This window comes from Hibiscus syriacus, unplaced genomic scaffold, assembly GCF_006381635.1.
Source record: "Hibiscus syriacus cultivar Baekdansim isolate YM2019G1 unplaced genomic scaffold, ASM638163v2 tig00110864_pilon, whole genome shotgun sequence".
Lineage (NCBI taxonomy): Eukaryota > Viridiplantae > Streptophyta > Magnoliopsida > Malvales > Malvaceae > Hibiscus > Hibiscus syriacus.
The window spans coordinates 2,709,404-2,734,580 of NW_024062893.1; the positions used below are offsets into that span (position 1 = coordinate 2,709,404).

Sequence of the window (25,177 nt, forward strand, 5' to 3'; positions counted from 1 at the left end):
TATTCTCCTTTGAATTTTTAGGTTCGAGCAGCTATGTTTGTATGATAAGTGCATATTATCAATAGATTAAGAAAGTTTTGAACATATATTACCTTATGAAGTTATGATCACCTTAGGCTATTAAAAAATTAATAATATCAACCTAATCAAAGACTTAATTAATATTATATATATATATATATATATATATATATAATATATAATATTTTTTAATGATGTGGGGTGATTACAAATTAATACCTTCTTATAATTTTTTTTATCATTGACAACACGCACACACATACTATAACATAAGCAATTGTTTAAAATTGAATCCTCTAAATAGAATAATAATCTCTCTTATAATTGAAATCACTCAATGAGTTTATATAATCATATAATTGAATTATATTTATAATTTTTAAATAGGTCACTTGGTTCAAATGTGGAGGAATTTCCCTAAGAATAAGTTGGGCTTATCTACTGGGAGATGCATTTGCACTCTCTAATTTCATCAACAATTGGGGGCCAATGCATGGCTACGCTCAAGCCCAATGGGTCCCCAACCATCGCAACATGGTCCTTAACCGAGGTTCCGAAACCCAAACCACTTTCCGCAAAACAAGTGAAGCAAGTCGGAGACCTCTGGGTGGTTGCCAATAACTGCAAACCACTCGAACTTTATCAAACTTACAAGCCAAGATTTTTGGTTCATGTGACGAAGAAGACCACGGCACTAGACGTAAACCGGTTTTGGCTTTCGACTCGATCTGTTCCGTGATTTGACGATCGATAGCCAAAGTTAGGGAAGGATTTGAACCACAAGTTGTGACGGTTTGTAGGAACGACCCTAACCATGACAACTACAATAATGTTCTTGGTAACACTCAAATTATAAGATCGATCAAGGCGGATTTCTCAGTTGTTGAATCGGATCTGAACAAATTAGCATCGTTGATCGCTGATGATAAAGGGTGAGACGAAAGGAACATGAGGAAGATGAAGGGTCGACTAATTATATCATTTATGGATCAAATTTAACGTTTGTGAACTTGGAAAATGCAGGTTTATATGAAATGGAGTTGAAAGGAGAAAAATCCAAGTTTGCATATTATTCGATCCAAGGTGTAGGTGATGACCTTTTTTAAGCAAATTAAGCTTGTTGATAAACAGCTCAAGTATCAATGTCGATGTTCTTTTCTTGAGGTACGAGCTAATTTACTTATTTTGATTCTTAGTTTTGACATAATTGGACTGCTAAGTGTTCATTATTCTTGTTCCTTATCACTTAATTTCCAATTTCCTTTTACAGGTATATAATGAGCAAATAACAAATTTATTGTATCCAAATCAAAAAAACTTGCGGGTAGGATGTATTATTATTTAAGTTTCCAGTTGCCATTTTCGTAGGGGACCAAAAATTTGAGTTTTCTTATACTATTTTATCACTTTCATCCAGATAAAAGAAGATGTTAAATCTGGCGTCTATGTTGAGATCTTGACAGAAGAACATGTGAATTCGATGAAGGACGTGACTAAGCTACTGCTAAAGGTTTTTCATTTCTTTTCTTTTATTTTTTTGTGCCGACTCTTTGGTTGCTGATTACTTAAACTATCATGAAGAAGATATTCGATTTTTATGTGTAGAATGCTAATGTTTTTCTTTTTCTCAGGAGAAATGGAATACTTTTATGTATGATTTCATTTTCCTATTATAGCTTAATCCATTTACTCTAGATAAAAGGTATTACACTTACAAGCTACTCTACAAATGATGTAGAGATTATCATATAGAAAGACAGGTGCAACTACTATCAATGCTGAAAGTTCTCGTTCACATAGTGTTTTTACTTGTGTTGTTGAATCTAGATGCAAGGTAATAATGCTTTAAGTTTCAAGTGCTTCATTTTGTGTTTCTACTATTTAGGTTTAAGACAATATGCATCTTTTTCAACTACAAATTGATGCCATCAAATCACTAATTTTGCAGCTTTGCAAAGAGGAATTTTCTTAAATAGCATTCCATGCCATTCTTTATTTACTAATGGGTGTAAATAGTAAACTTACAAGGATCTAATGATCTGCAAAATAAGTGAAAAATATTACATTTTTTTAATTTTTTTTTGTCTCAATCATACATATTTGAGGTATTCAGAAGTACTCTTTATTCTTACAGAGTGTAGCCAACGGTGTAAGTAGCTTTAAAACAAGCCGAATAAATTTCGTTGATATAACTAGCTCAGATCGACAAAAGTTAACTGGTGCAGCAGGAGAGCGCTTAAAGGAGGCAGGTAATATTAATTGTTCACTCTCACAGCTTGGGTATGCTCTTTTATCTTTTCTTTCTTGTCATCCTTAACTTTAGACTCTGAGTTCAACTTCTAGTTGTTATTTAATTGTACAAAAGAGTAGATCTTCCAAGTTTAACATAGCTTGATGCATCAACAATTTATTAGATTTCACATGTTTGGCAAATTATGGTATTGAACATTTTTGATCACCAAATGTTGACCAAACATAAAAGTTGTTCTTATTTGTGTTGTACATTAGCACTTTTTCTAATTTTACTTAATATTTGGAGTTCATGAACTTGATAAACATTCTTGCTGAAGTTTCCCAAACTGGAAAGCAAAGGCATATCCTCTACAGAGATTCCATGTAACCCTCTAGACCCAGTCTATGTGTTCGACTAAGTCTAACGAATTACATTAAAAATTCTTAAAACATTTTCCAAAAATGTTATTCGATAATTTAAAATCATATTACAAATGACAATTATAAAAATATAAAAATAACGATAAAAACCCAATTCGTAATTATAAAACTAAAAACGACCAAGTAAAATAATCATGTAATGAATCTGAAGCATAGTAAATCGAATACCAGTAGCAAAAGTAGTAAACATTATAAAAGATAATAGTTCAAAATAAAGACACATGTCACCGTAATTGAAAGCAGTTCGAAATATAGAAACATTATAACAAAATGATATGTACTAAATGTGACGATCCTCCAAGTGCATGATACTGATTGCCTATCCGATAAAATCTGAAAGGGGTAAAACTGTTTGAAAAGTGAGCTAAGGCTTTGTGTGTTCCAACAGTGCAGAAATAAAACATACAATTTAGATTTCAACACCAGTTCATCAATAAAGTCATGAAACATTAGTAAAGTTTCCAAAAATCAGTTCAGTTCCAAATTGTGAAAACGTCAGTAGAGTTTTTAGTTTAAAACTTCAGTATCGCCCCTCCAACCAAACACCATATGCTGTTATGGGGAACTGCATCCATAAGGGCTTACCCCAAGTCCGAAGAGCATAGTTGCCATCCAGGGCTTTAAATAGCGTTCGCAGTCACGTTTTCGGTCACGTCGCATTTATCACGGTTTCGAATATAACGGATGCTATTACGGTTATTGCGATTGTGAATTTCTTTCGAATGAGCTGATTTTTTTAATAAAAACATGTTTTAAAAAAATTAAAATAACGAAATAATAGCGAAATAGCAGTTCACGATTGGTTGCGATCTGTTAAATTATGGTCGCGATCCGTCACTATTGGTGTGATCCCGTTTCACACCGTTATTTTTCGCGATAGCGGTTTTGGAAACCTTTGCAACCGCAATATAACGGCCGTGATACCACTGTTCGGCCGCTATTTGAAACCTTGGTACCAACCTAAGGGAGTACTTTGGGTCCATAAGGTCTTATCCTAGCCGAAGCGTAGGTGCCCACCTAAGGGGAGTGCCCTCAAGCCCATAAGGACTTACCCAATGCACACAACAGAGGAGCTACCCTAAGGGAGTGCCTTAGGGTCCATAAGGTCTTACCACTAGGCCCAAGAGCCCACCCAAGAGTCACCTTAGATCCATAAGGAATTACCAGTCGGTGTTGAACTTATACAAAGAATTACCAGCTGCGACTGAACCTCCCAGTGTCTTCATACCAGATCCCAGAGTGCCCCGAATAAAAACATTTTTCCAGACAATAACTAGTGGTAGAAGTAAATCAGACTTCAGACATATTTATTTATCAGTAAAAACATTACCCATATAACAAGAATCAAACAATCATACTTAAACTTTACTAAATTAGAAATAAGACTTTAAATCAAATAAATCATACGAAATCAAGTCAAACAGATAGTCACATTGCAAAGTAGATAAAACAATCATGTGCAAATGATTTTTCAAACAGATATTTAAATCAGTTATGTGGCACACAAGAAACACACCTCGCAAAAAGAATCGGTCCGGGAACTTTACTGATCACTGGCTTCACTAAGATCTTGAGTATTCACGGGCTCTCGCGAACGAGCGGATTGGGAGGAAACAAGTCAATCAATCGAACGGTCAGGAGATCCTCGAGTACCTTAAATATACCATAACAATAATTAGTCCTTGACCTTTTAATTAAATTAATTGAATAAAATCACTTAAATAAATATGCATTTTTTCGGGTTTACGGGTCAATTCAGAGGCTTTCGGGTTCGATTTTAGAAAAACAGACTTTTGAATCAGACTCAGAATGTTGAAAAACATAAAATAGGGCTTTTCAAAAAAATTGATTTTTTCGGTCAAAGTCGACGGTCAACGGTAATATCGGTCAAAGTCAACTATCTGACTAGTTAATGGTCAACTCTGAACAAATTCAAAGGGTCGAGTCAAGGTAGTTCAGGTCAGACAGGTAGGTCAGGCCCGCCTGGACCGATTCCAAAAATTTCTTGGATCGACCAGAAACCCCCAAGCGCACTGTCGGCGCGTACGACGGCGACATGGGCCATTTTCATTTGTTGATCACTCCAAAAACAACCAAGTCTTCAATTACACCCAAAACTAATCCAATATCACACTTAAACCATACCAAAATTACCAAAAATCGATTGGTAACTTACCCACGCTGGCTATTGGTGATGGCGCATCAATGGTGAACAAAACTGATCGGGTTTTGAGCTCAAGGAGATGGTGAATCCAATGGTGCAGAAGGTGATGCGAGATAACGTCGGAGGTGGCCAGAATCGTCAAAGATTCACTTAGAGACGGGAGTTTTCAACGGGCTTTTCTTGGCTCCTCCACGGCGAATGACAGTGATTCACAACGGGCTAGGGGTCGGGTTATGATCACCGTTCGACGGTGAGTCACTAGGCAGCGGTGGCTCGAGCTGGGGTGACCGGCCGGTGATGGAATGTGGTGGTAAATTGGGGTCGATGGAGAAGGGAATTAGGGGTTTAGGGATTTTGGTTTGATTTTTGGGTCCAAAATAGGGTTAAATCGATCGGGTAAATTTATTTTTCACTAGGTATAAAAATGGAAAATTTTGGTTCAAGTCCCTGAACTCCCTATAATTCGGACATTGACCCGTAAATTTTAAAATATTATTAATTTAGTCATTTAATTGAAATAAAAAATGATTTGAAATTCTCATTTAAAATTGGGGTGTGAAAATTCTCCTCCCCTTAAAAGAATTTCATCCTCGAAATTCATCAGAGTCGAATAGAAAGCGAAATTAGGTCTCTAAGGGTTCTTCATAGGACAAAGGTTAATTACTTTATTGACGATAACGGAGAATTTTGCTAGACTCGGAATGAAAACAAGGGTCTCGGTGCCTTAAATCAAAAGTATGAGGTCTCAAGCTACGAAACTCGAATATAGGAAGGGCTTTATAAGATTTGCATGACAGGAAATAGAATTAACAATAAATATACCTGTAGAAGTCTCTGGCTCAAATCAATCACCAGAACATCGGGTAGCGTAAACAAGGGCAGGCTGTCGAGCCTCAAAAGCATTTGGTCCTCTACTCTGCGATCGAGCTTTACTGTCGCCCCTAGAAACATATCCGGAAGTCCTACCCTGACTGCGACTCCTAGCGGGGGTCTGAATAAAAGCTTGTGAACGTGCAGGAGTCTGAGCGGGGGTCCGATTGACAGAAGGTAGATGTGGAAAATTTCTCAGAAAATGCTCTATGGATCCACAACGATAATATGTACCTAATTTCTTATGACACTCTCCCCCGTGTCGATTTCCACAGTGCTTGCAACTCGATATCAGAGTGAAACCTGAATAATTGCCTTGACTAACTGATGGAGGTAGAGGTGATAGAGGCCTTGAACCAGAATGCATCCTCTAATGAGAAACAGTACAAATTCTCTTATTAGGGCGTGTAGAAGGCTTAAAATGACCAGAAGGCCTCCTAGATCGATCATGATCTACCCCATCATTATCAGGTACATAAGTCTTGACTTCTTCAGCGTTCTTTGCTCTCCCTACCACAACATCGAATACATCATCCTGGTGAATAACTACCTGATGGTTCAGCTCGTATCTCAGTCCTTGAGTAAACTTTCATCACCTATTCCTCTCGGTAGGTACCAAACTGGAACTATACTTCAACAACTTTAAGAACTCGATCTCGTACTCAGAAACAATCATATCACCTTGAACCAGATCCTGGAACTGATGTCGCCTTTGCGCTAGATAACACTCACCCAGAAAATGACTCTTAAAGCGCTCCCTGAAGAAATCCCAAGTTAACTGATTGGCAGGAACACTGCTGACCACAGACTCCCACCAGGTGTGGGCATTCCCGTCCAACATAGAAATTGCTCCTAAATAATGTCGCTGCAAATCTAGACCTAGCTGATCCGTACATTGCTCAATATCACAGAGCCAATCCTTGGCCTCAGTCGGGGCTCCACCAGTAAGGCCACTAAATGTCCTAACTCCATTAGCAATCAGAGTCTGAGAAATAGGAACCTCGGGTACGATGCTAGCAACTCAAACCGCTCCCTGAATCAACTGAAGAAACTATCTACCAAGATTCTCATCTAAAACAACTCTAGTATACTCAGACTCAGTAATGGTCGCTCCTCTAATCGGAGTAGTAAAGATAATACCAGAGGCAGAAGGTAGATCCGTCGGGGTCATAGGAGCATCATCTATCGGAGACGGGGGATCTACACACATCTCATCTACTGGATCTACAAATATAGTCGCTCGACCTCGCCCACAGCCAGGTCGATGACCACGCCTAGCACTCATATCAGAGGATCTCGAGTTTACTATAGAATATAAAGCTTAGAGTTAGATTGGCACTTGGAGTCCCAAACACAGTTAAACTCGCAAAAACTTGGTGACATGATCTTCGTGACTTATTTTGTAAAACATTTCAAAACTGTATTTTCAGTTTGGATTTATTTACAGTCTGAAGTTTTGAAACCAAAAACTTTGATACCAATAAAATGTAACCCCCTAGACCTATCTTATGCGTTTCAAATAAGTCTAGCAAATTACATTAAAAATTCTTAAAACATTTTCCAAAAACGTTATTCGATAATTTAAAATCATATTACAAATGAAAATTATAAAAGTATATAAATAACGATAAAAACCCAATTCGTAATTATAAAACTAAAAATGACTAAGTAAAATAATCATGTAATAAATATGAAGCACAGTAAATAGAATACTAGTAGCAAAAGCAGTAAACATTATAAAAAGATAAGCAGTTCAAAATAAAGGCACATGTCACCGTAATTGAAAGCAGTTCGGAAGATAGAAACATTACAACAAAATGATTTGTACTAAATGTGTCGATCCTCCAAGTGCATGATATGGAGTGCCTATCTGAGAAAATATGAAAGGGGTAAAATAATTTGAAAAGTGAGCCAGGGATCAGTGTGTTCCAACAATGCAGAAATAAAGCATACAATTTAGATTTCAACATCAGATCATCAATAAAGTCATGAAATGTTAGTAAAGTTTCCAAAAATCAATTCAGTTCCAAATTGTGAAAACGTCAGTAGAGTTTTTAGTTTAAAACTTGAGTATCGCCCTCTAACCAAACACCATATTCAGTTCCCGAGAACTGCATCTTTAAGGACTTATTCTAAGCCCGAAGAGCATAGGTGTCAACCTAAAGGAGCACCTTGGGTCCATAAGGTCTTACCTAGCCGAAACGTAGGTACCCATCTGATGGGAGTTCCCTCAGGCCCATAAGGTCTTACCCAATGCACATAGTAGAGGAGCCACCCTAACGGAGTGCCTTAGGGTCCATAAAGTCTTACCACTAGGCCCAGAAGCCCACCTAAGAGCCGCCTTAGGTCTATAAGGAATTACCAGTCGATGTTGAACCTATACAAGGAATTACTAGCAGTGATTGAACCTGCCAGAGTCTTCATATCAGATCTAGAGTGTCCCAAATAAAAACATTTTTCAGACAATAACTAGTGGTAGCAGTAAATCATAATTCAGACATATTTTTTATCAGTAAAAATAGTACCCAAATAACAAGAATCAGACAATCAGACCTAAAATTTAGTAAATCAGATAAATCATATGGAATCAAGTCAAACAGATAGTCATATTGCAAAGTAGATAAAACAATCATGTGCACAAGATTTTTCAAACAAATATTTAAAACAATTATGTGGCACACAAGGAACACACCTCGCAAAAAGAATCGGTCCGGGAACAATACTGATCACTGGCTTCACTAAGCTTTTGAGTATTCACTGCTCTCGCGAACGAGCGGATTGGGAGGAAACGAGTCGAGCAGTCGAACGGTCAGGAGATCCTCGAGTACCTTAAATATACCATAACAATAATTAGTCATTGACCTTTCGGTTAAGTTAATTGAATAAAATCACTTAAATAAATATGCATTTTTCAGGTTTACGGGTCAATTCAGAGGCTTTCAGGTTCGAATTTGGCAAAACGGACTTCGGAATCAAACTCATGACGTCAAAAAACATAAAATAGGGTTTTTAGAAAAATTTGACTTTTTCGATCAAAGTCGACGGTCTGACCGGTTAACGGTAAACTCTGACCAAAGTCAACGGGTTGGGTTAAAGCAGTTCGGGTCGGGGTCGGGTCAAGGCAGTTCAGGTCGGACAGACGGGTCTGTTCTGCCTGGACCGGTTCCAGAAATTTCCTGGACCAGCCGAAAACCCCCACGCGCACTGGCAGCCTGTGCGGCGTCGACATGGGCCATTTTCACTTGCCGATCACTCCCAAAACAACCAAGGCTTCAATTACACCCAAAACTAATCCAATATCACACTTAAACCATACCAAAATTACCAAAAACCGATTGGTAACTTACCCATGTCGACTATCGGCAACGGCGCATCAACGGTGAACAAAATCGGTCGAATATTAAGCGCATGGCTACTGTGAATCCAATGGTGCAGGCGGTGAGGCGAGATAACGTCGGAGGTGGCCGGAATCGTCAAAGATTCACTCAGCGACGGGAGTTTTCAACGGGCTTTTCTTGGCTCCTCCACGGCGAACGGCGGTGATTCACGACGGGCTAGGGGTCGGGTTATGATCACCGTTCGACGGTGAGTTACTAGGTGACGGTGGCTCGAGCTGGGGTGGCTGGACGGCAATGAAATGTTACGGTAAAAGGGGGTCGGCGGATAAGGGAATTAGGGGTTTAGGGACTTGGGTTTGATTTTTGGGACCAAAATGGAGTTAAACTGATCAGGTAAATTTATTTTTCACTGGCTATAAAAATGGAAAATTTTGGTTTAAATCCTTAAACTCCTTATAATTCAGACATTGACCCATAAATTTTCAAAAAATTATCAATTTAGTCATTTAATTGAAATAAAAAAATGATTTTAAATTCTCATTTAAAATCGGGGTGTGACACTCCAAGTTGACATTTTTATTACAGGAATCTCTTGGTTGTAATGCAAAATTAGCAATGGTCTGTGCAATTTCTCCAGCACAAAGGTAAGAATAAAACTGTCCTATTTGGTTTAAAATCCCATCCTTTCCTTTGTCTTTTTTTTTTTGAAGAGAAGTTTAAGCGAGTAATATAATGCCAGCTGTAAGAGTGAAACATTCAGCACATTACGGTTTGATCAGCGTGCAAAGGCAATAAAAAACAAGGTGGTTGTTAATGAAGTCATGCAGGATGATGTAAACTTTCTGCGTAAAGTGATTCGACAGCTGAAGGCAGTGTTTTGAAAACTGGACCGGACCGGCCGGTTCAACCGGGAACCGTTGCCTAATCTGGTTCAATTTACACCTATTGAACCGCTACTAGTGAACCGGTCGAAATCGCTGAACCGTTCGAACCGAACCGGCTGAAATTCGGAAAAAACCGGAAAAAACCACCAATTTTGTTTTGTTTTTTTTTAAATTAAACCAAACGACGTCGTTTGTTAAACGAGCCAAGTCGAACTTGAGTATTGCTGAGCTCGACTCGAACTTAAAAACTTTAAAAGTAAGCTCAACTCAACTCAAACTCACAAGCTAAAAATTATCAAATTCAACTCGTACTCGAAATATAATATTGAAACTTGAACTCGAAAAGGCTTGAACTCAAAAAAAAATTAGAAGCTCGATTGAAGCCTAAAATTCAAGCTTGATTGAAGCGAAAGAATAGTTCACTCAATGCTCACCAAAATGCTCCATGATTTTGAATGCCAAATTACCTCTATTATTTATAGAAGTTAGTTGGGATGCTCTTCTATGTTTCTTAGCCATGTGGGATTATTTTTAAAAAAAAAAAAAATTAAACCAAACAATATCATTTTGTTATGATTCTTTTAGCCCAAATTTATTTTTTAATTATAGTTATATAATTATATTTATTATTTAATATGTTTTACCTTAAATATTATGTTGTAGTTAATTTAAATCATTTTGTTTCACTTGATTTTATGGTTTTTAACTTATATATGTTATGACTTGCTTTGAATATGACTTGTGATATAAAAACTTATTTTTTATTAAATATTTTTGGTATTTTTATTTAATTTTTTAAATAATTATGACGTCGTCCGGTTCTTCCGACCGGTCAACCGGTCGGACCGGTGTTGAACCAGTGAACCGGTACTATGGCCGGTTCACTAACCGGTAGCATGGCCGGTTCACTAACCGGTCCGGTTCTGAAAACCATGGCTGAAGGTATGTTCTCGTAATCACCCCTCCCCCTCTGGATCAGCTATGCTATAAAATTTGTGAATCTCTAACAAATGTGGATGGAACCATGCAGGATGAACTCAATCGAATGAAAGATAATAGAATCAACCAAACTGATTCAAATGCAGGTTACTCAACTGTATGGAATGCCCGCAGAAGCTTGAATTTGTTAAAATTTAGCCTCAATCATCCAAGGGCATTATCTCATGTTGATGAAGATGGTGATGAGGAGATGGAAATTGATGAGGAAACTGTTGAGAACCTTTGTGCTCAAGTAGGTTTGCAATTTGCAGACATACATAACCAATCAAATGAAGAGACCAAACTATAGATACTTGAATCGGATTCAGGAACGGCCACGTCCGAGAGTGGATGTGTTGGTGATCCAGGAATTAATGCATCTGAATGTGGCAAAGCACAAAATGTTGAGGATCAGCACATTGAAGAAGGAATATTTGATGAGCCTAAAACCTCCGAAAGCATGATTGTTGATTGTGTTGAACCTGCTACAAACACCCCAAACATTATTACTGTTCATGATAGTGTCAAAAAGAATCCAATCCATCTAACTATTGAAACAACTGATGAGGATTCCTCTGTGATTCTTAAATCCCCAACGTCAGGTATCTCACCTAAAGTAAACCAGAGTAGGAAGAGTCTGAGGACATCATCAGTGCTCACTGCTTCCCAGAAAGAAGCTAAGGATGATGGCCCAGAGGCTATGCGTGTATCTTTCACACCAACAGAACTTTTGGCAGCTAGCCTCCATCGTGGTCTTGAGGTTATTGGTCAGAGTTTAGCATTGAGGAGATCATCATATCGTTTTTCATTAAAACCTGCTGATTCTAAGCCAACCCTTGCAGCATTTAAAGTTGATGTTGGAATTCAAACTTTCCCTCAAGATTATGAAATTCAAGGAGAAGAATATCTCTGCACTAATTGTAAGCAAAGAAAAAACTTGGAAGGTGAATATATTGATGAAAGCTCAAACTTGCAGTCAGTATTATTCAATGAGTCAGAAGCTTCTGAGAAAACCAAGAAGCAAGTTCCAAAGGTAATAAGTTTAAGTCATAGCATTGCAGATTTATATCTTCAACATAATTTTACTTTTCTATTGCTCAGGCAGTGGAGAAGGTTTTGGCTGGATCTATCAGAAGAGAAATGGCTCTTGAAGAGTTTTGTGCCAAGCAAGCTTCTGAGATAATGCAGTTAAACCGTTTGGGAGGTTACTTGGTAATTGTACCAGCAGCTAACCGTGGGTTACTATTTCAGGTGCAACAGTACAAACATGAGAGAGAATGCAATGCCATTGTAGGACAGACAAGGGAAGATAAAATTCTTCGCCTCGAGAGCCTTATGGATGTGTTTTACCTACTGAAGAATTCTTGGAAGAAGAACTAGCTTCCCTCATACAAGAGCACAAGGTATATGTTTGTTTTTTAAGTATTTTTAGTTAAAAACATTTTTATGCATTTATAACTAACCTATTGCCTTCAGCTTTTGAAGGAGAAGTGTGAGAACCATCCTGAGGTTTTAAGAACGAAGATTGAGTTAAAAAGAGTTCAGGATGAGTTGGAGCAATTTTGAATTTTTCATGAATTGGGTGAGAGGGAAGTATTGTTGGAAGAAATTCAGGATTTAAGAAACCAGTTACAGTATTATATCGACTCTTCCACTTTAGCTCAAAGACAAAATTCTCTATTGCAGTTGACATTTTCATGTGATCTTAATGCGATTCCACCTCTTAGTGCAATACCAGAGATAAGTGAGGAGAGTGCTGAAGAGAAATTTGAACAAGAGAGAATTCGGTGGACTGAGGCAGAAAGCAAATGGATATCTCTTGCAGAGGAATTAAGGACTGAACTTGATGCTGACTGGCTGAGAAAAGGAAGCAGGAATTAGATATGGGGAAGAAATGTGCCGAAGAATTAAAGGAAGCAATGTAGATTGCTAGGGAAGGGCATGCTAGAATGCTTGAACAGTATGCAGATCTTGAGGAAAGACATGTGCAATTGCTTGCAAGGCATAGACAGATACAAGAGGGAATTGATGATGTTAAAATGGCAGCTGCTAGGGCAGTGGTCAGGGGTGCTGAATCCATTTCATAAATGCCCTTGCTGCTGAAATTTCCGCATTGAAAGCACAAAGGGAAAAGGAGAGACGATATTTTTAGTGATGAAAATAAAGGACTCCAGGCTCAATTGAGGGATACTTCTGAAGCAGTCCAGGCTGCAGGTGAATTGCTTGAACGGCTAAAAGAAGCAGAGGAAGCTGTAGCTGCTGCTCAAGTAAGTGAACTTGTTGATGTGTTTTCATGTTGATATTATGATTGCTGTTACATATTTTCAGTTTTGAACTTAAAGCCAAAATCGGTAGCTATGGTAGTTATGTTTTCGTACAGTTTAACTTCACTGCTTGATTATTATTATTGTTGTTTCATATTAAGTTTATCGTTTTGAACATGGGGCCAAAATTGGTAGCTACGGTAGTTTTTTGTATTTGAATTTTAGATGTTAAGGTATCTGCTCAGGTTGTGTCATATTGCTAATGTGATGGAAGAGTAATAGGTAACATTATGTTTCAATTTATAGATCTTTTAAGTAAGACGATGGGGCAATATCAGAAACTTTCCGGATGAAATGTATGTACTTTGAAATTGGAGAATATTAAATAAAATAACCTAATGCAGTTAAGAGTGTTAGACTAGTAATCTTCTTCAATATCCTATAATTTTCCATTCTCACAAGAAATTCCTTTTGTGTACACTTCGTGAGTGAGTGTGTGAATAAGATCTTCCCTGGTATATGAAACTTTTTAGATTGTTCTCATTTGCTTCTATTTTAAAATAATTGCAGAAACGAGCAATGGAAGCAGAACAAGAAACTGAGAAGGCTCGCAAAAAGATTGATAAGTTAAAGCGGAAGCACGAACGTGAGATTAGCACTCTTAACAAGCTGCTTGCAGAATCACGTCTGCCTAAAGATGCAATACCACCTTATGACAAGTTTGATATTCCCAAATATGATGCAAGTGAGGTCCACGATGCCAGTGATCAGCGACGGAGAGAAGAATTTGAACCATTCTATAACGGTGAGGATGGTGAATTATCATCGAAACATGCAGAAAATTCGTCATGGTTCTTTGGTTATGATCGTTGCAATATATAGATCAACCTTAACTGGAGCAACAATGTGTGCATGTATGTACTATTACTTATAGTTTCTGTCACATAGTTTATTCGTAGATGTCTTTTGTTGTTCATCTGGGTACAACAAGTTCTTGCCACTAGGGGACCACTGTATCTTGGTTCACTTGTTTGTTTTGTAATCAATTTGTGAAAAAAGGGCCGAAGAAGCACGTCAATATGACCACGATCGAATTCATCGTAATATATTGAATATCTATTACCAAAAAAAAACAAGAATTTACGTGGTTCAGTTTTTGTAAAGCCTAATCCATGAACAGAGAAGATGTCAAATTCCACTATAACAAGATGAAGATTACAAATATGCTCTCAAAACCCCTCCCTCTTAATTATATCTTTCTTGTGTTGTGTATCTTCCATGAATGAGCAATGTGTATTTGTAGTTGATATTTAGGGATCAAACTAAAAATAAACTAACTTTTATTCTATTTGTGCAATTTGTCTTTCAAATTTGCAAGTTGTAAAAGGTTCTTAAGATTGCCAAAATTATGACAATTTGAATTTAGTTACTTCGTTGACTTAATTTTTTTGGGTAAACGATTTGTTTAGTACCTTAACAATCACTTTTATTCTATTTTGATTACTCAACTATTTTTTTTTTCAAAATCATACATAGCATAATGCTTTGATTTCATTTTAGCCACACACTATTAAAAAATTAATAGAACTACTGACATAACATTTTTTTTATTTTTTTTCAATGATGACGTGTCATTACCTTATGATGATATGTCAGGGTCATTGTTAATTTTTTAATGATGGGTGACCAAAATGAAACCAAAACTATATGTAGGTATGCTTTTGAAAAACAAATAGTTGAACAACCAAAATAGAATAAAAATGATAGTTGGTGTAACTCCCTAGACTCAATATATATGTTACAACTAGATCTAACGAGTTACAAACAAATTTTTAAATTATTATTCACAAAAACTTTAAAATCATAATATGGCCAAAAAAGTAATATAAGCAAAAAATATCGTGAGTAATAGAAAATACCAAATAACAAGTATCGAAGTGACTCATACATTAGTAGTAAAAGTAATGAATGTCATAAAACATGTATCTAAAAATTTAGACACATGTCACCAAATTAAAGAAAGTTTGGAAGATAGAAATATTACAATAAAAGTATGATAAGTGATGTGTCTTGTAACACCACCAACCCGTACCCGACCCGGATCCAAGTCTGAGGTATCACATTGACTTTTCAAGACTTTTTTCTTTACAAATTGATAAACATTAGTATCAGGATATCATAGATAAAACATATTTATTTTTCATTCTAACAGTAAACTAGAGATCATGAATCAAGTAAACAAATTTTTTAATCAATAAATCATGAATCAAGAAAAATCAAGTTTTCATTCAGATAAAAAAATTTATAAGTCAAATTAGATAAAATAGTCATATTTCAATTCAGATAGAGTAGTCATGTACACATGGTAGTTCAAACAATTATCTAAAATTTTTATATAGCACACAAGGAACACATCTTGCAAAAAAGGTGTAACACCCCAGACCCGTACCCAGCCCGGATACGACTCTAAGGTGTCACATTGACTTCCAACTCCTTGACTCTCTGAAAATTTGACTAAAATTTGACTTTTACTGGAAAAATGAAAACATTTTTATAAAACATATCAGAGCATCTACAATTTAAACATTTATAGTACATGTCAACAACATTTCAAAGAACAAAACATATACAATTTACATTTCACTGATCTGATAGTCTTCACAGGTATGATGTCCTTCCCTTGCATATTCGATTTACTCCTCGAAGCTCTTTGCAACTACATGTGAAAAAATCACACGCTAAGTCTATGACTTAGTGAGGCAAATAGAAGTAAGATAAAAACATTATAAAATAATTTCTTATTCTTTTCGTATAACACATTTCATAAAAGATTCAATTCTCATTTCATAATAAGAATGTATACTTTTATAAACTTGTTCGATTTATAACTTTGTTTTAACAATAGCCCAATTCATACTACTGAGAACTTTAGGTATTTGAGTACATTAAGGTTGTGCACTAATGTTGTCACCATAGCTCATATAATTTGCATTGCAGTGCCACATATTTGTCCCGAAAGACCACATAGTTTTGTCCTGAAGGACCACATAGAACCCTCGACTCTTAGCATGCCAACTATACATCTAATTCTCATACATATACCTTGGGCTTATTCCATATAATTAGATCACATTTATTATTCAAGAGGTATTTTATTCACATAGATCACATTTTGAGTATAATAGTTCTACATAACTAAAATCTCTTAGCATATATTCACATAGCATTTATTCATATAAATCATCTCACGTAGAACATTTACTCATAGCATATACCATAGTACTATTCAAATTATCATGTACAAATAGTTTGGGTAATTCGTACCCAAAAATTATAACAAAATCATTTAATAAATCAAGTTATAAAAATATATTTTATAACATAATACAAATCATTAATTCAAAAACATTTGAAGTTGGCTTATCGCAAGCCGCCCTCTGTTAACTTCCTAAAAAGGCTACTTTTAAGGCCTTTTTCACTTAAGTTATTGTTTGTTTAAAAGTTCATTTTAGACATTTTAAGATCATATAGTTGCATATAGTTGCATTTTTGGTGGTAGTATTATTTTATTTCTTAATGATGTTGCTTGAGGGAAAGGTGCAGTTTGTCTATGATGTGCAGGAATAGCAAGCAAAAAGGATTCGTTGGGAAGTAATGTCGCGGCATCACACGTTGCTGAAGCAGATTGAAATACCTTGGCATTTCTGGCACAAAAAATGACAAAAAGATACAGTTATATGAGGACAACTGGCACTGCACGTGGAATGATTGTTGTAGCCACCTTCTAGAGGACTAAGGCCACCTAGAGAATTAAGTTCATGCTTATGGTGTGATTCTAGGGGTATGAGGGGTATTTCGTACCTAACAACCTAATCATTACCCCTATATCTTTTTATTATAATGACACCTAAAGGGAGAGAAAGAGGGGACGTGAAGAGGCACACGCATAGAGCAGAAAAATCAGATTTTTATTTCCTTTTTTCTTTTCTTATCACACGCATAGAGCAGAAAAATCAGATTTTTATTTCCTTTTTCCTTTTCTTCTTCATTGGGTTTTCCTCCATTGATTAAACTCCAAGGAGTGGCGAGCTAGGTGCCAAGAAGAGCTAGCGAGCTAGGTGCCGAGAGGAGCTAGCGAGCTAAAGTGATTCGTGGTGGCCGAGGAGACCTCCGGTGACGCGTCGAAGGCTTCTTCTCACTTCCCTTTTTGCTACTATTTTTCAATTTATTTGTGGGTTGTTGGAACGAATATTTGCATGACTTTGTGTTTGGATATTTCGAACCCCACCATGAACTAACTTATTTGGTGGTGGTTGGTTTAAGGGATGTTTAGACTTTATTTTGATGATATATTTGAATTTATTTTGGTTCTTTATCTGCTTTGCTTATGAATGCTTCACCATCTAGGCTTGTAAGAGGCATGGAAATGTCCATTTCTTAGATGACGTTTAGGTATTCGGGAGAAACCTAAGCTATAAATACTTGTAAGAATTCGAGAGAACCGCAAGATAAGATCCTCATAAATAATGGGTTATAGTATTTCCAAGGGGCTTTGAACCGGCCTAGGGATATTACAACCTAATCCCTTAGATCTCGGGAGAGACTAGGATAGGATTTTAACGACTAAAAATGGTGTTTTTATCAATATGGTAGGCTGGCCAACATCGTTGAGTGAGACCAGATGCCTTGGCATCCTATTTTGTTAGGTTCCTTTGAGAACATTTTAGGAAAGCCTTGTCGAGCAAGTAAAGACTAGATAACTTAGATATACCTGATAAATAAGTTTAGCATCCTTAGATCAATCCCTACCATTAATTCCTTTGGAAGCCTGTCACGTGAGGATTATCTTCTTTTCATTTTATATACTGTTATTTACCATCTTTCATTGCCTCGACATTACATCATTTTCAACACTAAACATCTTATCTTGCCATTACATTTCCATCTGCTACACCATCAGACCATTCATCTACATCCACATTCATACACATTTTCATTTTGCCGTGACATTTGTATATATAAAGACTAACTATACATAGATAGATTAGTGCTTAGCTTTGGTTAGACTTTCGTAATTTCACCCAATCCCTGTGGAGACGATATTCACTCATCACTGTATTACTTGAGCGATTGTGTATACTTGCACATTACTTGTGTATATTTTATAGTACTCACAACACGCAACAAGTTTTTGGCGCTGTTGCCGGGGATTGGTAGCCTGAAGTTATTTAGTTTTGCCAGAGCATTTTATTTTGTCTTGCATTTTTATTTGTGTATAGTTTACTTTATATTTTTTATTTTATTTTTCAGGTTTATTTAGTGTATGCCTAGAAGAAATTCTGAAGAGCCTTTGGAATCGATAGAACCTGAGATTTAAAGACTCTTTAGACAAAGGAGACGTGCTCAACGCGCTCAACGAAATATGTATCAGATTGGAAACCAAGGCATTGGCCAGGATGATGGAAATCATAATGTCGTGGCATTAAACAATGATGAATCTGCTGTTAGGCCGCGCGTTATTCGTGATCACTTAAATCCGATGCTGGATGATCTGAATCCTGGAATCATGGAACCCGACATTCAAGCTGCACATTTCGAGCTGAAACCAGTCATGTTCAACATGTTGAATTCCATTGGGCAGTTTAGGGGTATGCCAAATAAAGATGTCAGGCAGCATATTCGGAATTTTTTGGAAGTTTGTGATTCTTTTCACTAAGAGGGAGTACATGAGGATTTTCTGAAGTTAAAGTTGTTCGCGTATTCATTGCGTGACTGAGCAAGGGCTTGGTTAAGTGGTGTACCAGCTGGTTCGATGGAATCATGGGCTGATCTTTGCAAGAGTTTCTTATTGAGGTACAACCCACCGAACATGAATACGCAACTAAGGAATGATATATCATCTTTTCGCCAGGTTGACGACGAATCCATGTATGAGTGTTGGGATCGTTACAAGAGTTTTCTTCGAAAGTGTTCAAATCATGGTTTTCATGATTGGACTCAAGTAGTCATGTTCTATAATGGAGTCAATGCACCCACGAGGATGTTACTTGATGCCTCGGCAAATGGGACATTACTGGATAAATCACCTACGAAGGCGTTTGCTATCTTGGACAGAATTGCTAATAATGATTATCAGTTTCCTTCCTCAAGACTTGGGAGTGGGAGGAGAACACCTGGAGCATTTGAGTTAGATACCAAGGATTCAGTGTCCGCTCAACTTTCAACTATCACCAATATACTGAAAAACTTACAATGCTCTACTGAGGTGAAGGAAGTGAAAGCAACTAGCTTGGCATGTCTGTTATGCCAAGGCAATCATCATGAGAGAGAATGCCCGAGCAATCACGAGTCCATCAACTTTGTAGGCAATTACAATCTAGGAAACAACAATCCTTACTCTAACACTTATAATGCTGGATAGCGTCAGCACCCCAATTTATCATGGGAAAATCAAGGAGCCCACAATGCTAATCAACCTACTCGACAGCAGAATCACAATGAGTCTCAAGGTTACCAAAATGCTATGTCATAACATAATGCTAACAAAGGAGCTTTAACTTCAGCAAGCATGAGTTCCTTGGAAACTACGATTCAAGAGTTCATATCTACTACGAAGACAATGCTGCAAGACCATTATACTTCAATTAAGAATCAAGGAGCTTTACTTCATAGTCAATGCGCCTTACTTCAAAGCCATAGCTCATCTTTGAGAGCTTTGGAAGGTCAAGTTGGTCAGATTGCTACGGCATTGCAAGGGCGTCAGCAAGGGTGATTGCCAAGTGGTACTGAAGTCACTAAAGGGCCTGGAAAAGAGCATTGTAATGTGTTAACTCTTAGGAGTGGAACATAAATCAATCAACATGTCAAGGCTAGTGCGCCACAACATGATGACTCTACTCCCACTACTGAAAGTGGTGAAGCTGAATTGCATGACAATACCATTACTGAGAAGGACAAGGAGAATGGTTCTACTGATGATTCAACTAAGGCACCAGATTCTGACGCCAAGGCAAAAGCAATTCCTACTACTGCAGTTAAGGAAGCGAGACCTCCACCACCCTTCCCGCAAAGATTGAAGAAGCATAATGATGAAGTTCAGTTCAAGAAGTTCGTGGACATTCTTGATCAGCTCCATATCAATATACCTCTTTTGGAAGCTATTGAACAGATGCCGATGTATGCCAAATTTCTAAAGGAAATCTGTACCAAGAAGAGGAAAGTAGAAACTGTTGCCACGGCAACAAAATTTTGTTCTTCATTGAGTAAGTTGCCGCCAAAGAAAAATGATCCGGGCAGCTTTATTATTCCTTGTTCGATTGGAGCTAATTTCGTTAGAAAGACGCTGTGTGATCTTGGCTCAAGTGTCAACTTAATGCCAAAATCTATATTCTTGAAACTTGGCGTAGGAGATGCAAGACCCACCTCGGTTATTTTACAACTTGCCGACAGATCTCATGTTAAACCTGAAGGGAGAGTCGATGATGTCATAGTGAGGGTGGATAAGTTTGTGTTTCCAGTCGAATTCTTAATTCTAGATTGCGAAGTTGATTCCAAGGCACCGATTATTATGGGAAGACCTTTCCTAGCCACTGGACGTATATTGATAGACTGTGAAAGAGGTGAACTCATCATGAGAGTGGCCGATCAGTGTGTGACTGTCAATGTGTTTCGAACACTCAAATATGTTGATGACAATGAAGAATGCCAAGGAATTTCTGAATTGAACTCAGTGATTGAAGAAGAAACTGAACATCTTTGCCAGAACAATTTCATTCAGCTAGCAGAAAATGAATATTTGGTGGATGATGAAAGCTTAGTGGAGTCCGACGATTTTCCAATTTTGGAGGAGCAATCTAGCTTACTACAAGCTAGATCAGGTATGAATTTTGAACCTCTAAATTTTGATGAATTCACTCCTCCTAAGACTTCATTATTGCATGCACCAACTTTAGAGCTTAAGACTTTGTCAGGGCATCTTAAATATGTTTACTTAGGTAGCAATGAGACTTTACCGGTGATTATTTCCGCTAACCTTACTGCTAATCAAGAGAAAAGTTTGTTAAGTGTTTTGATGCAACATAAGAAAGCAATTGGTTGGATTATGACCGACTTGAAGGGCATTAGTCCTACGATCTGCACGCATAAGATTCTGCTGGAAGATTGCCACGACAATTCAATTGAACCACAAAGAAGACTCAACCCTGTTATAAAGCAAGTGGTGATGAAAGAAATTCTGAAATAGCTTGATGCTGGAGTGATTTACCCTATCTCCAATAGCTCATGGGTGAGCCCTGTCTAGTGTGTTCCAAAGAAAGGAGGCATGACTGTGGTTACTAATGAGGATAATGAGCTATTAGCCCCTCGCACTGTTACCGGATGGAGGATATGTATGGACTATAGAAAGCTCAATAAAGCTACAAAGAATGACCATTTTCCTCTACCTTTCATCGACCAAATATTGGATCGATTGGCCGGCAAAGCATTCTATTACTTTTTGGATGGGTACTCAGGGTACAATCAAATCTCCATCGCACCAGAAGACCAAGAGAAGACTACATTCACTTGTCCCTATGGCACTTTTGCCTTTAGGATGATGCATTTTAGACTCTGTAATGCCCCGACAACGTTTCAGCGCTGTATGCAAGCTATATTTTCAGACATGGTTGAGGATTTTTTGGAGATCTTCATGGATGACTTTTCTGTTTGTGGGGACGATTTTGAACGATACCTCAGCAATTTAGCAAAAGTTCTCAAAAGATGCGAAGAGGCTGAGTTGGTCTTAAATTGGGAAAAATGTCACTTCATGGTGGCTGAAGGCATTGTATTAGGCCACAAAATTTCACACAAGGGTATTGAGGTGAATAAGGCGAAGATTGAAGTGATTAAAAAGTTACCACCACCAACTTCGGTCAAGGGGATAAGAAGTTTTCTTGGACATGATGGATTCTATAGAAGGTTTATCAAAGAATTCTCCAAGATTTCTAAGGCCTTGTGCACATTGCTTCTACAAAATCAACCCTTTATGTTTGACGAGTTATGCCTCGGTGCATTTACTGAGTTAAAACGACAACTGATCTTGACACCCATTGTAGTTCCTCCCGATTGGACATCACCATTTGATCTGACGTGTGACACAAACGATTATGTCGTAGGAGCTGTTTTGGGGCAACATCGATGTAAAATCTTTCATGTTATTTGTTACTCTAGCCGCACTTTAAATGAAGCACAATTGAACTACACTACCACTGAGAAAGAATTACTTGCTGTGGTATTTGCTTTTGATAAATTTAGACCTTACCTAATAGGCACTAAAGTTATTGTTCACACTGATCATTCGGCTATAAAATATTTAGTGAACAAAAAGGATGCCAAGCCTAGACTTATTAGGTGGATCTTACTTTTGCAAGAATTTGACTTAGAGGTGGTAGATAGAAAAAGAACTGAGAATCAAGTTATTGATCACTTATCTAGGCTAGAGAACAATTATGAATGCCATGACACTGTAGATATCCAAGAGGAATTTCCTGATGAGACATTTATATACCGCGGCAATTCCGTGGTACGCTGGCCTTGTTAATTTTCTTGTTAGTGGAATTCTGCCTTTTCATTTAGATAGCCAGACTTAAAATTGGTTCAAGCATGATGCAAGGCACTATTTTTTGGATGAGCCATATTTATTCAAGCATTGTGCCGATCAGCTCATTAGACGATGTGTACCCGAAGAGGAACAACGTGATATTTTGTACCATTATCATTCGGCCCCAAGTGGAGGTCATTTTGGTGGAGCAAGGACTGCTGCTAAGGTCCTGCAATCAGGTTTTTACTGGCCAACTCTATTTAAAGATGCCCAAGCATTTTACAAAACTTGTGATCAATGTCAACGGACTTGACACATCTCCAGATAACATGAGATGCCGCTGCAAAATATCTTGGAGATAGAGTTGTTTGATGTGTGGGGCATTGATTTCATTGGACCATTCCCATCTTCTGAAGAAAAATTATATATATTGCTTGTTGTGGATTATGTATCAAAATGGGTGGAAGCACTAGCGACATCAAGGAATGACTTCAAGACCGTGCTCAAGTTTCTACACAAGTACATTTTCACTCGGTTTGGAGTACCCCGAGCTATTATAAGTGATGAGGGAACCCATTTTGATAACAAGTTGATTGCCAAGGCATTGAAGAGATATGGAGTTTGATATAAGATTGCCACGTCATATCATCCGCAGATAAATGGCCAAGCAGAGATATCCAATCAAGAGATCAAGTATATTTTAGAGAAAGTGGTGAACCCAAGGCGTAAGGATTGGTCACCAAAGTTAGATGAAGCACTGTGGGCTTACAAAATAGCATTCAAGACTCCTTTGGGGATGTCACCCTTCAAGTTAGTATATGGTAAAGCTTGTCATCTCTCGGTTGAAGTTGAACATAAGGCGTATTGGGCCATCAAGCGATTGAATTTTGATGCTCAACTAGCTGGGGAGCAGAGATTACTAGAACTTAATGAAATGGAAGAGTTTAGAGCACAAGCATATGTGAATGCTCAGATCTACAGGGAGAAAACCAAGAAGTGGCATGACCAGAAACTAATGCCACAATATTTTCATGTGGGGCAACAAGTCTTGCTTTACAACTCTAGACTTAAACTCTTTCCTGTGAAGCTCAAATCTCGATGGTCAGGACTATTTGAGGTGAATTATTTTTACTCCAATGGAGCTGTTGACATCAAAAGAATAGACAATGGGGCGATCTTCAAGGTCAATGGCCAGCGCCTGAAAGCCTACAATGGAGTTCCACCACCGTACAACAAGGATGTGTTATGTCTGCACTATGCTGAAGCATGCTAAGAGGAGAACCAAAATTCGATGCCAAGGCATGGAATTTGTGTCTGTGCATAAATAAAATTTAAAATTTAAGCTTTTCTTTTCTTTCATTTTATTTTATTTTATTTTGTAATTAATTTTTGATATGATTTGTAGGGACCACAGTGCTGCAAAACCATACATGAGCGGTTATCCAATTGGAGGAAAGGACAGCGCATTAATGGGAAAGATATTTCTTTGATTTTATTTCTTTTTAATTTACTTTAATTCTGACATTACTTTTCTCTCTCCACAGTTTTATGCCATCATCATAATTTCCTTTGACATTTTTTTCCTTCCCCATACACGCATAACCCCTCCCCACCCACTAATTTCTCTCTTAACCGTCCTATCACCCCTTTTCCCTCCTAAACTTTTAACTTTTTCTTTTCTCTTTCTTCCTTAACTTTTCTTTTTCAATTTTTTTAACTTTTACCTTTTATCTCTCATATTCTTCATCTTCTTCACTCTTTTCTCTATAGCTGAAACTCTACAAAGTTTTTGAAAGCTACTTCCTTTTCCATTATTCTTACTTCACAACTGTTGAAAATAGGGCGCACAAGACCGGCTGCACCCGAAGGTTTCAAGTTCTAATAGTTTGAGAATGAGGAGGCTAAGGCTCGGTTTCAAAACTTTAAAAACTGCAAACTCTTCTTTGAGTTAGGTTTCATCTTTACCGAGGAGACCGATGGTGGTTTAGGACCCGATGTAATTGATATAGTTATGCCGCTTAAGTGGAAGAAATTCGCACGCCATCCGGGTTCAGTAAATGCCTCGTTGGTTAAGGAATTTTACGCAAATATTTCAAAGCCAAACCAACATGCCATTTTCATGCGAGGTAAGCAGATTCATTTTACATCCACTATGATTAATCGTTATTTCCACTTGCAGGATGTAGTGGATGGGCATGCCTCATTCAAAAATGAAGCTGATAGCCACACTTATGATGACATTCTTGAGGATTTATGCTTTGCAAACACTGAGTGGAATGGACGTCAAACAAGTAGATACTCGGTCAACAGAGAGCGTCTTCAGCTGCGTGCTAAATTATGGAATCACTTCCTTAAGCACAAACTCATGCCCACTTCTCACAATACAATGGTATCACTTTCACGCTTAC

At 37.4% G+C, this 25,177-nt stretch overlaps 1 pseudogene; it reads left to right on the forward strand.

Moving 5' to 3' along the window:
• The first annotated feature begins 1,113 nt into the window (after positions 1-1,113).
• On the forward strand, positions 1,114-24,911 carry LOC120143899 (annotated as a pseudogene).
• The last annotated feature ends 266 nt before the right edge of the window (positions 24,912-25,177 follow it).